Raw genomic sequence first — 13,127 nt, 5'->3', positions numbered from 1 at the left:
TATGATCCTCAGGTCAATTTTTTGTAAATGGGCAAAATAATGGCTTGTTTGACTCGGTTAAATATCCCACCGCAGGTTCACTTGAGAGTTTAATGTTAATGTCTTTAAAATTTTGAATCCATAGGTCATTTCCATGTTTAACATGTTTCAAGCATGCATATCCATTTTTTAAAACATGTGTAAAAAAATCTCTTTCTTATAAAATTCCAAGCTATTAGAGTTGAAATCGTGGAATTTCTGAAACTTTGGCAACAAAACTTTTGTGTTCATTTGTGGTATGTGAATAAATTTTCTTTACTTATATTTTCTTTTTCTTTAAATTCTTTCCATACATAAACTCTAAATTTTTCATTTCGTTGTGATCTATTTGCCTTTTATCTCTTTTTTTTGTTTACGAGATGAAGGGAAAGTGAAAACTCAAGTTTTGGTTTAAGAAAAAAGTATACATCTAAAATGGAAATGATCAATTCAAAAATGAAGAGAGATAATTCCAAAAAGTTTATGCAATTTTTAGGGATAGTAAACCCTTTTTAGTTTTTATATATCAGGTTCTGCAATCGTCAGGAAAAGGGGGAGGCGGGGGATTTTTAACTGAGTGTTGACTCCCAATCCATCAATCATTCCTTACAAAAATATAGCTCATTATGCATGATAAATCACTTTACAATCAACTATGATCATTAGGTCAACTTTTTTTCAATGGACAAAATAATGGTTTGTTTGACTCAGGTAAATATCCCACCCCACGTTCACTTGAGAATTTAATGTTATTGTCTTTAAAAGGTTTGGATCCATAGGTCATTTGCATCTTTAACATATTTCAAGCATGCATATCCATTTTTTAAAACATGTGTAGAAAAATCTCTTTCTGATAAATTTCGTGGTATTAGGGTTGAACTAGTGGAATTTCCCAAACATGGATAACAAAACTTTAGTGTTCATTTGTGGAATGTGAATAAATTTTTTTATTTACATTTGTTATTGCTTTAAATTTTTTCCATACATAAACTCTAAAATTTTCATTTTGTTGTGATCTATTAGCCTTTTATCTCTTTTTTTGTTTATGAGATGAAGGGAAAGTGAAAACTCAAGTATTAGTTTAAGAAAAAGTATACTTCTAAAATGGAAATGCATAATGCAGAAATGTCGAGAGAGATAATTCCAAATAGTTTCTCTAATTTTTAGGGATTGTAAACTCTTTTTAGTTTTTATATATCAGGTTATGCAATCGTCGGGAAAAGGGGGAGGTGGGGGAATTTTAACTAACTATTGACACCCTATCGATAAGTCATTCCTTACAAAAATATAGCCCGTTACGCAAGATAAATCACTTGACAATCATCTATGATCGTTAGGTCAGCTTTTTGTAAATGGGCAAAATAATGGTTTATTTGACACGGGTAAATATCCCACCGCACGTTTACTTGAGAATTTAATGTTATTCTCTTTAAAAGGTCTGGATGCATAGGTCATTTGCATCTTTAACATGTTTCAAGCATGCATATCCATATTTTAAAACATGTGTAGAAAATTCTCTTTCTTATAAAATTCCAAGCTATTAGGGTTGAAATAGTGGAATTTCCCAAACTTCGATAAGAAAACTTTTGTGTTCATTTATGGTGAGTGAATAAATTTTCTTTACTTACATTTTTTTATTGCTTTAAATTCTTTCCATGCTTAAACTCTAAAATTTTCATTTTGTTGTGATCTATTTGCCTTTTATCTCTTTTTTTATTTACAAGATGTAGGGAAAGTGAAAAATCAAGTTTTTATTTAAGAAAAAAATTATACATCTAGAATGGAAATGCACAATGCACAAATGTAGATAGAGTTAATTCCATAAAATGTTTGGGATTTATAAGGATCGTTATTGTTTTTACATATCCAGTTCTGCAATCGTCGGGAAAAGGGGGAGGCGGGGGATTTTGAATTGAGTTTTGACTCCTAATCCATCAGTCAATCCTTACAAAAATATAGCCTGTTACGCATGTAAATCACTTTACAATCATCTATGATTGTTTGGTCTGCTTTTTGTAAATGGGCAAAATAATGGCCTATTTGAGTCGAGTAAATATCCCACCGCACATTCACTTGAGAATTTAATGTTATTCTCTTTAAAAGGTTTGGATCCATAGGTCTTTTGCATCTTTAACATGTTTCAACCATGCATATCCATTTTTTAAAACATGTGTAGAAAAATCTCATTCTTATTAAATTCCGAGCCATTAGGGTTAAACTAGTGGAATTTCCAAAACTTGGATAACAAAACTTCTGTGTTCGTTTGTGGTGTGTGAATAAATTTTCTTTTCTTACATTTGTTTATTGCTTTAAATTCTATCCATACATAAACTCAAAAATATTCATTTTGTTGTGATCTATTTGCCTTTTATTTTTTTTTTTTACGAGATGAAGGGAAAGTGAAAACTCATGTTTTGATTTAAGAAAAACGTATACATCTAAAATGGAAATGCACAATCCAAAAATTTGAAGAGAGATTATTCCAAAAAGTGTCTATAACTTTTAGGGATTGTAAACTCTTTTTTTGTTTTTATATATCAGGTTCTGCAATCGTCAAGAAAAGGGGGAGGCAGGGGATTTTTAACTAAGTGTTGACACCGAATCCATAAGTCAATCCGTACAAAACTATAGCCTATTACGCATGATAAATCACTTTACAATCATCTATGATCGTTAGGTCAATTGTTTATAAATGGGAAAAATAATGGCTTATTCGACTCGGGTAAATATCCCACCGCACGTTTAGTTGAGAATTTAATGGTATTCTATTTAAAAGGTGTGGATCCATAGCTCATTTGCATCTTTAACATGTTTCAAGCAAGCATATCCATTTTTTAAAACATGTGTAGAAAAATCTCTGACTTATAAAATTCCGAGCTATTAAGGTTGAACTAGTGGAATTTCGCAAACTTTGATAACAAAATTTTTGTGTTCATCTGTGGTGTGTGAATAAATTTCCTTTAATTACATTTTTTTATTGCTTTAAATTTTTTCCATACATCAACTCTAAAATTTTCATTTTGTACTCATCTATTTGCCTTTTATTTCTTTTTTTGTTTACTAGATGAAGGGTAAGTCAAAACTCAAGTTTTTATTTAAGAAAAATAGTACACATCTAAAATGGAAATGCACAATGCACAAATTTAGAGAGAGTTAATTCCAAAAAGTGTCTATGATTTTTAGGGATTGTAAACTATTTTAATTTTTTATATATCAGGTTCAGTAGTCGTCAGGAAAAGGGGGAGGCAGGGGATTTTGAACTGAGTGTTGACTCCTAATCCATCAATCATTCCTTACAAAAATATAGCCCGTTACGCATGATCAATCATTTTACAATCATCTATGATCGTTAGGTCAACATTTTGTAAATGGGCAAAATAATAGCTTATTGGACTCGGATAAATATCCCACCGCACGTTTACTTGAGAATTTAATGTTATTCTATTTAAAAGGCGTGGATCCATAGGCCATTTGCATCTTTAACATGTTTCAAGCATAATATCCATTTTTTAAAACATGTGTAAAAAAATCTCTTTCTAAAAAAATTCCAAGCTATTAGGGTGTAACTAGTGGAATTTTCCAAACTTGGAATACAAAACTTTTGTGTTCATTTGTGGTATGTGAATAAATTTTATTTAATTAGATTTGTTTATTGCTTTAAATTCTTTCCATACATAAACTCTAACATTTTCATTTTGTTGTGATCTATTTGCCTTTTAACTCTTTTTTTATTTACGAGATGAAGGGAAAGTGAAAACTCATGTTTTTATTTAAGAAAAAAAGTTTACATCTAGAATGGAAAAGCACAATGCACAAATTTAGAGAGATTTAATTCCAAAAAGTGTTTGTGATTTTTAGGGATTGTTAAATCTTTTTTGTTATTACATATCAGGTTCTGCAATCGTTGGGAAACTGGGGAGGCGGGGGATTTTGAACTGAGAGTTGACTCCTAATCCATCAGTCATTCCTTAAAAAAATACACCCCGTTACGCATGATAAATCACTTTACTATCATCTATGATCGTTAGGTCTGCTTTTTGTAAATGGGCAAAATTATGACTTATTTGACCCGAGTAAATATCCCACCGCACGTTCACTTGAGAATTTAATGTAATTCTCTTTAAAAGGTTTGGATCCATAGGTCTTTTGCATCTTTAAAATGTTTCAACCATGCATATCCATTTTTTAAAACATGTGTAGAAAAATCTCTATCTTATAAATTTCCGAGCCATTAGGGTTGAACTAGTAGAATTTCCCAAACTTGGATAACAAAACTTTTGTATTTGTTTGTGGTGTGTGAATAAATTTTCTTTACTTAAATTTTTTTATTTCTTTAAATTCTCTCCATGCATAAACTCTAAAATTTTAGTTTTGTTCTGATCTATTTGCCTTTTATCTCTTTTTTTATTTGCGAGTTGAAGGGAAAGTGAAAACTCAAGTTTTTATTTAAGAAAAAAAGTATACATCTAGAATGGAAATGCACAATGCACAAATGTAGAGAGATTTAATTCATAAAAATGACTGTAATTTTTAGGAATTGTTAACTCTTTTTTGTTTTTACATATCATATTCTACAATTGTCGGGAAAAGGGGGAGGCAGCAGATTTTGAACTGAGTGTTGACTCCTAATCCATCAGTCATTCTATACAAAAATATAGCCCGTTATGCATGATGAATCACTTTACAATCTTCTATGATCGTTAGGTCAGCTTTTTGTAAATGGCCAAAATAATGGCATATTTGACTCGAGTAAATAGCCCACCACACGTTCAGTTGAGAATTTAATGTTATTCTCTTTCAAAGGTTTAGATCCATTGGTCGTTTGCATATTTAACATGTTTCAAGCAACCATATCCATTTTTTAAAACATGTGTAGAAAAATCTCTTTCTTATAAATTTCCGAGCTATTAAGGTTGAACTAGTGGAATTTTGCAAACTTGGATAACAAAAATTTTGTGTTCATTCGTGGTGTGTGCATAAATTTACTTTACTTACATTTGTTTATTGCTTCAAATTATTTCCATATAAACTCTAAAATTTTCATTTTGTTGCGATCTATTTGCCTTTTATCTCTTTTTTAGTTTACGAGATCAAGGGAAAGTGAAAACGCAAGTTTTTATTTAAGAAAACTAGTACAAATCCAAAATGGAAATGCACAATGCACAAATGTAGAGAGAGTTAATTCCAAAAAGTGTCTGTGATTTTTAGGGATCGTTAACTATTTTAAGTTTTTATATATCAGGTTTAGCAATCGTCAGGAAAAGGGGAAGCAGGGGATTTTGAACTGAGTGTTGACTCCTAATCCATTAGTCATTCCTTACAAAAATATAGCCCGTAACGGAAGATAAATCACTTTCCAATAATCTATGATCGTTAGGTCAGCTTTTTGTAATTGGGCAAAATAATGGCTTATTTGACTCGGAAAAATATCCCACCGCACGTTTACTTGAGGATTTAATGTTATTCTATTAAAAAGGTGTGGATCCATATGTCATTTGCTTCTTTCACATGTTTCAAGCATGGATATCCATTTTTTAAAACATGTGTAGAAAAATCTCTTTCTTATAAAATTCCGAGCTCTTAGGGTTGAATTAGTGGAATATCCCAAACTTGGATAACAAAAAATTTGTGTTCATTTGTGGTATGTAAATAAATTATCTTTACATACATTTTTTTATTGCTTTAATTTATTTGCATACAAAAAATCTAAAATTCTCATTTTGTTGTGATCTATTTGCCTTTTATCTCTTTTTTTATTGACGAGAGGAAGGGAAAATGAAAACTCAAGTTTTTATTTAAGAAAAAAAGTATACATCTAGAATGAAAAAATATAGCCCGTTACGCATGATAAATCACTTTACAATCATCTATGATCGTTAGCTCAATTGTCTGTAAATGGGAAAAATAATGGCTTATTTGACTCTTGTAAATATCCCACCGCACGTTCACTAGAGAATTTAATGTTATTCTCTTTAAATGGTTTGGATCCAAAGGACATTTGCATCTTTAACATGTTTCAAGCAAGCATATCCATTTTTTAAAACAAGTAAAAATGTTTTTCTTATAAAATTCCAAGCTATTAAGGCTGAACTAGTGGGATTTCCCAAGCTTGGATAACAAAACTTGGTGTTCATTTGTGATGTGTGAATAAATTTCCTTTACTTACATTTGTTTATTGCTTTAAATTTTTTCCATACATCAACTCTGAAATTTTCATTTTGTTGCGATCTATTTGCCTTTTATCTCTTTTTTCGTTTCGAGATGAAGGGAAAGTGAAAACTCATGTTTTCATTTAAGAAAAATAGTATAAATCTAAAATGGAAATGCGCAATGAAAAAATTTAGAGAGATTTAATTCCAAAAAGTGTCTATGATTTTTAGGGATTGTTAACTATTTTAAGTTTTCATATATCAGGTTTAGCAATCGTCGGGAAAAGGGGAAGGCGGGGGATTTTGAACTGAGTGTTGACTCCTAATCCATCAGTCATTCGAAAAAATATAGCACGTTACGCATGGTAAATCACTTTACAATCATCTATGATCGTTAGGTCAGCATTTTGTAAATGGGCAAAATAATGGCTTATTTTTCTCGGGTAAATATCCCACCGCACGTTTACTTGAGAATTTAATGTTCTTCTATTTAAAAGGTGTGAATCCATAGGTCATTTGCATCTTTAACATGTTTCAAGCTTGCATTTCGATTTTTTAAAACATGTGTAGAAAAATCTCTTTCTTAAAAAATTCCGATCTATTAGGGTTGAATTAGTGGAATTTCCAAAACTTGGATAAAAAAACTTTTGTGTTCATTTGTTGTGTGTGAATAAATATTCTTTACTTACATTTTTTTAATTTTTTTTTTTTTGATGGAGTTTTAATATATCAGGTTTTGCAATCATGGGGAAAAGGGGGGGGGGATTTGTAACTGAGTGTTGACTCCCAATCCATAAGTCATTCCTTAAAAAAATATAGCCCGTTACGCATGATATATCATATTAAAATCTTCTATGATCGTTTGGTTAGCTTTTTGTAAATGGGCAAAATAATTGCTTGTTTGATTCAGGTAAATATCCCACCACACGTTCACTTGAGAATTGAATGTTATTCTCTTTAAAAGTTTTTGATCCATAGGTCATTTGCATCTTTAACATGTTTCAAGCATGCTTATCCTTTTTTTAAAACATGTGTAGAAAGATCTCTTTCTTATAATATTCCGAGCTGTCACGGTTGAATTAGTGGAATTTCCCAAAATTGGATAACAAAACTTTTGTGTTCATTTGAGGTGTGCGAATAAATTTTCTTTACTTACATTTGTTATTTATTTTAAATTCTTTCCATACATAAACTCTAAAATTTTCATTTCGTTGTAATCTATTTTCCTTTTATCTCTTTTTTTTGTTTATGAGACGAAGGGAAAATAAAAACTCAAGTTTTGAATTAGGAAAAAAGTATACATCTAAAAATTAAATGCACAATGCAAAAATTAAGAGAGAGATAATTCCAACAAGTATCTGTAATTTTTAGGGATTGTAAACTCTTTTTAGTTTTTATATATCAGGTTCTGCTATCGTAGGGAAGAGGGGGAGGCGTGGGATTTTTAACTAGAGTGTTGACTCCCAATCCATAAGTCATTCCTTTCAAAAATATATTCCATCACGCATGATAAATCACTTTACAATCATCTAAGATCGTTAGGTCAACTTTTTTTAAATGAGTAAAATAATTTCTTGTTTGACTCGGGTAAATGTCCCACCACACTTTCACTTGAGAATTTAATAAGAAAGGGATTTTTAAAAGGTTTGAATCCCTTTCTTATAAAATTCCGAGCTATTAGGGTTGAACTTGTGGAATTTCCCAAACTTGGATAACAAAACTTTTGTGTTCATTTGGGGTGTGTGAATAAATTTTCTTTATTTACATTTTTTATTGCTTTAAATTCTTTCCATACATAAACTCCAAAAATTTTCATTTCGTTGTGATCTATTTGCCTTTTATCTCTTTTTTTGTTTACGAGATGAAGGGAAAGTGCAAACTCAAGTTTTGATTTAAGAAAAAAGTATTCATCTAAAATTGAAAAGCACAATGCAAATATGAAGAGAGAGATAATTCCAAAAAGTGTTTGTAATTGTTAGGGTTTGTAAACTCTTTTTAGTTTTTATATATCAGGTTGTGCAATCATTGGGACGACGGGAGGTGGGGGATTTTTAACTAGGATGGTGACTCCCAATCCATAAGTCATTCCTTAAAAAAAATATAGCCAGTTACTCACGATAAATCACTTTACAATCATCTAAGATCGTTAGGTCAGCTTTTTGTAAATGAGCGAAATAATTGCTTGTTTGACTCGGGTAAATGTCCCACCACACTTTCAGTTGAGAATTTAATGTTATTCTCTTTAAAAGGTTTGGATCCATTTTTTGAAACATGTGTAGAAAAGTCTCTCTGATAAAATTCCGAGCTATTTGGGTTGAACTAGTAGAATTTCCAAAATTGGATAACAAAAATTTTGTGTTCGTTTGTGTTGTGTGAATAAATTTTCTTTACTTACATCAACTCTAAATTTGTTTATTGCTTTAAATTCTTTCCATACATCAACTCTAAATTTTTTATTTTGTTGTGATCTATTTGCCTTTTATCTCTTTTTCTGATTACGAGATGAAGGGAAAGTGAAAACTCAAGTTTTGATTTAAGAAAAAAGTAAACATCTAAAAAGGAAAAGCATAATGCACAAATGTAGAGAGAGATAATTCCAAAAATTGTCTGTAATTTTTAGGGATTATAAACTCTTTTTTGTTTTGATATATCAGGTTCTGCAATAGTCATGAAAAGGTGGAGGTGGGAGATTTTTAACTGAGTGTTGACACCCAATCCATAATTCATTCATGACAAAAATATAACCTGTTACGCAAGATAAATCGCTTTACAATCATTTATGATCGTTAAGTTAATTTTTTTGTAAATGGGCAAAATAATGGCTTGTTTGACTAGGGTAAAAATCCCACCACACATTCACTTGAGAATTTAATGTTATTACCTTTAAATGGTTAGGATCCATAAGTCATTTGCATCATGAACATGTTTGAAGCAAGCATATCGATTTTTTAAAACATATGTAGAAAAATCTATTTCTTATAAAATTCCGAGCTATTCAAGTTGAACTAGTGGAATTTCCAAAACTTGGATAATAAAACTTTTGTGTTCGTTTGTGGTCTGTGAATAAATTTTCATTACTTACATTCGTATATTGCTTTAAATTCTTTCCATACATAAACTCTAAAATTTTCATTTTGTTGTGATCTTTTTGCCTTTAATCTCTTTTGTTGTTTACGAGATGAAGAGAAAGTGAAAATTCAAATTTTGATTTAAGAAAAAAGTATACATTTAAAATGAAAATGCACAATGCATAAAAGTAGAGGGAGATAATTCCAAAAGGTCTCGGTAATTTTTGGGGTTTGGAAACTCTTTTTTTTTATATATATCAGGTTCTGCAATCGTTGGGAAAAGGGAGAGGCGGGGGATTTTTAACTGAGTGTTGACTTCCAATCTCTAAGTCAAATCCTTACAAAAATATAGCCCAGTACGCATGATAAATCACTTTACAATCGTCTATGATCGTTACGTCTGCTTTTTGAAAATGGGCAAAATAATGGCTTATTTGACTCGGATCAATATCCCATCGCATGTTCACTTAAGAATTTAATGTTATTCTCTTTAAAAGGTTTAGATCCATAGCTCATTGGCATCTTTAACATGTTTCAAGCATCCATATCCATTTTTTAAAACATGTGTAGAAAAATCTCTTTATTATAAAATTCCGAGCTATTAGGGTTAAACTAGTGGAATTTCCCATACTTGGATAACAAAACTTTTGTGTTCATTTGTGGTGTGTGAATAAATTTTCTTTAATCACATTTGTTTATTGTTATAAATTATTTCCATACAAAAACTCTAAAATTTTCATTTTGTTGTGATCTATTTGCCTTTTATCACTTTTTTAGTTTATGAGATGAAGAGAAAGTGAAAACTCAAGTTTTGGTTTAAGAAAAAAGTATACATCTAAAATGGAAATACACAATGCAGAAATGTAGGGAGAGATAATTCCAAAAAGTTTCTCTAATTTTTAGGGATTCTAAATTTTTTTTTTTTATATATCAGGTTTTGTAATCGTCGGGAAAAGGGGATAGCTGAGGATTTGTAACTGAGTGTTGACTCCCAATCCATAAGTAATTCCTTACAAAAATATAGCCCGTTACACATGATAAATCATATTACAATCATCTGTGATCGTTGGGTCCGCTTGTTGTAAATGGGCAAAATAATGGCCTTTTTTACACGGGTAAAAATCCCACCGCACGTTCACTTGAGAATTTGATGTTATTCTCTTTAAAAGGTGTGGATCCATAGGTTATTTGCTTCTTTAACATGTTTCAAGCATGCATATCCAATTTTTAAAACATGTGTAGAAAAATCTCTTTTTTATAACATTCCGAGCTATTAGGGTTGAACTAGTGGAATTTCCCAAACTTGGATAACAAAACTTTTGTGTTTATTTGTGGTGTGTGAATAAATTTTTCTTTACTTACATTTGTAATATTTAAATTCTTTCCTTACAAAAAGTCTAAAATTTTCATTTTGTTGTTATCTATTTGGCTTTTATCTCTATTTTTGTTTACGAGATGAAGTGAAAGTGAAAACTCAAGTTTTGATTTAAGAAAAAAATATACATCTAAAATGGAAATGCACAATGTACAAATAGATAGAGAAATAATTCAAAAAATGTCTATAATTTTTAGGGATTGTAAACTCTTTTTAGTTTTTATATATTAGGTTCTGCAATCGTCTGGAAAAGGTGGAGGCAGGGGGTTTTTAACTGAGTGTTGACACCCATTCCATAAGACATTCCTTACATAAATATAGCTCGTTACACATGATAAATCACTTTACAATCATCTATGATACTTAGGTCAGCCTTTTGTAACTGGGCAAAATATTTGCTTGTTTTACTCAGGTAAGTATCCCACCACACGATAAGTTGAGAATTTTATGTTATTCTCTTTAAAAGGTATGGATCCATGGGTCATTTGCATCATTAACATGTTTTAAGCATGCATATCAATTTTTTAAAACATGTGTAGAAAAATATCTTTCTAATAAAATTTCGTGTTATTTCAGTTGAACTAGTGGAATTTCCCAAACATGTATAAAAAAACTTTTGTGTTCAATTGTGGTGTGTCAATAAATTTTCTTTATGAACATTTGTTTATTGTTTTAAATTATTTCCATTCATAAACTCTAAATTTTTCATTTTGTTGTGATCTATTTGCCTTTTATCTCTTTTTTTGTTTAAGAAATGAAGGGAAAGTGAAAACTCATGTTTTTATTTAAGAAAAAAAGTATACATCTACAATGGAAATGCAAAAATGAAGAGAAAATTAATTCCAAAAAGTGTGTGATTTTTAGTGATTGTTAACTCGTTTTTGTTTTTATATATAAGGTTCTGCTATTGTCTGGAAAAGGGGAAGGCGGGGGATCTTGACCTGAGTGTTGATTCCTAATCCATCACACATTCCTTAGAAAAATATAGCCCGTTATGCATGATAAATCACATTACAATCATCTATGATCGTTAGGTCAGCTTTTTGTAAATAGCCAAAATAATGGCTTATTTGATACGGGTAAATATCTCACCGCACGTTCACTTGAGAATTTAATGTTATTCTCTTTAAAAGGTTTGGATCCATAGTTCATTTGCATGTTGAACATGTTTAAAGCAAGCATATTCATTTTTTAAAACATATGTAGAAAAATCTCTTTCTTATAAAATTTCGAGCTATTAAAGTTGAACTAGTGGAATTTCCAAAATTTGGATAAAAAAACTTTTGTGTTCATTTGTGGCGAATGAATAAATTTTATTTACTTACATTTGTTTATTGCTTTAAATTCGTTCCATATAGAAACTCTAAAATTTTCATTTTGTTGTGATCTATTTGCCTTTTATCTCTTTTTTTGTTTACGAGATGAAGGGAAAGTGAAAACTCAAGTTTTTATTTAATAAAAAAAGTACACATCTAAAATGAAAATGCACTATGCAAAAATTTAGAGAGAATTAATTCCAAAAAGTGTCTGTGATTTTTAGGGATTGTTAACTCTTTTTTGTTTTATATATCAGGTTCTGCTATCGTTAGGAAAAGGGGGAAGCGGGGGATTTTGACCTGAGTGTTGACTCCTAATCCATCAGTCATTCTTTAGAAAAATATAGCCCGTTACGCATGATAAATCACATTACAATCATCGATGATCGTTAGGTCAGCTTTTTTTAAATAGGCAAAATAATGGCTTGTTTGACTCGGGTAAATATCCCACCGCACGTTCACTTGAGAATTTAATGTTATTCTCTTTAAAAGGTTTGGATCGATAGTTCATTTGCATCTTGAACATTTTTAAAGAAAGCATATTCATTTTTTAAGACATATGTAGAAAAATCTCTTTCTTTTAAAATACCGAGCTATTAACGTTGAACTAGTGGAATTTCCCAAACTTGGATAAAACAATTTTGTGTTCATTTGTGGTGTGTGAATAAATTTTATTTACTTACATTTGTTTATTGCATTAAATTCTTTCCATACATAAACTCTAAAATTTTCATTTTGTTGTGATCTAATTGCCTTTTATCTCTTTTTTTGTTTACGAGATGGAAATGCACAAAATGTATAGAGAGATAATTCCAAAAAGTGTCTGTAATTTTTAGGGACTGTAAACTCTTTTAGTTTTTATATATCAGGTTTTGCATTCGTCTGGAAAAGGTGGAGGCGGGGGATTTTTAACTGATTGTTGACTCCTAATCCAGAAGTCATTCCTTACAAAAATATAGCCTGTTACGCACGATAAATCACTTTACAATCATCAATGATAGTTAGGTCAACTTTTTGTCAAGGGGCAAAATAATGGCTTGTTTTACTCTGGTAAGTATCCCACCACAAGTTCACTTGAGAATTTAATGTTATTGTCTTTAAAAGGTTTGGATCCATAGGTCATATGCATTTTAACATGTTTCAAGCATGCATATCCATTTTTTAAAACATGTGTAGAAAAATCTCTTTCTTATAAAACTCC

Source organism: Aristolochia californica, unplaced genomic scaffold, assembly GCF_029961685.1.
Source record: "Aristolochia californica isolate CCGP_79_NKW_82.1479 unplaced genomic scaffold, dmAriCali1.0.hap1 SCAF_5, whole genome shotgun sequence".
NCBI classification, from domain to species: domain Eukaryota; kingdom Viridiplantae; phylum Streptophyta; class Magnoliopsida; order Piperales; family Aristolochiaceae; genus Aristolochia; species Aristolochia californica.
Note: the sequence above shows the minus strand (reverse complement) of the source record.